This window comes from Chaetura pelagica, unplaced genomic scaffold (genome assembly GCF_000747805.2).
Source record: "Chaetura pelagica isolate M959 unplaced genomic scaffold, ChaPel_1.0 scaffold143, whole genome shotgun sequence".
Taxonomy (NCBI): Eukaryota; Metazoa; Chordata; class Aves; order Apodiformes; family Apodidae; genus Chaetura; species Chaetura pelagica.
The window spans coordinates 1,249,563-1,250,246 of NW_009952701.1; positions in this window are offsets into that span (position 1 = coordinate 1,249,563).

A 684-nucleotide genomic window follows, 5' to 3' on the forward strand; every position below is an offset into this window, starting at 1 on the left:
GGCCCGGCTGCAGGGGGGTCCCCCCGGTCCCCCGGTCCCGGGGACCACCCGCCCGGGATGTGGGGATGCAGCCCGGCCAGTGGTGCTGGGTGAGGAGCTCCCCCTTCAGGGGTGCCTGCTGCTTTTTCTTCTGCCCTGAGCTCTTTTCTCCTCTTAGGGTGCTGAGAACGGACCAGCACGGGAGGAGATCCAGCCCATCTCCGTACCGTGTGTAGGGCTCAGATAACCCCCTCGGACCCTAAGCGGAGAGCCGAGAAACCCTGCAATATTAACACACTCCTCCCCACATCTGTGGTTTGCATCTGCTTTATCCGCCGTGGTTTTAGGTGCTTTCCTGTCCTTGTTTCCTGCTGGGACTGCGGGGAGCGGGGGGTGCAGCTGCGTGTGGCAGTGCCCGCACAGCCCGCCCGCCTCTCCCTGCTCCCCAGCCCCGTGCCTGGGGCCGGGAAGCTCCCGGACTAACCCGTCCCGTGTCTTTGTGGTCTTCAGGAGCCGAAGGTTCTCTCCTTCAAGGGCACGTGATGACGGAAAACGTTTCATGGAGCTCTAACTTCGGTTTCAAACCGAATTCAGGGCTCTGCCCCCCCGCTCCTCGCTAACAGAAAGGGCTGTGAGTGCGACGGGGGCTGTGGCTGTGTTTGTGCCTGTGCCTGTTTTGTGACAGGGAGGCCAGGCTGCCAGGTG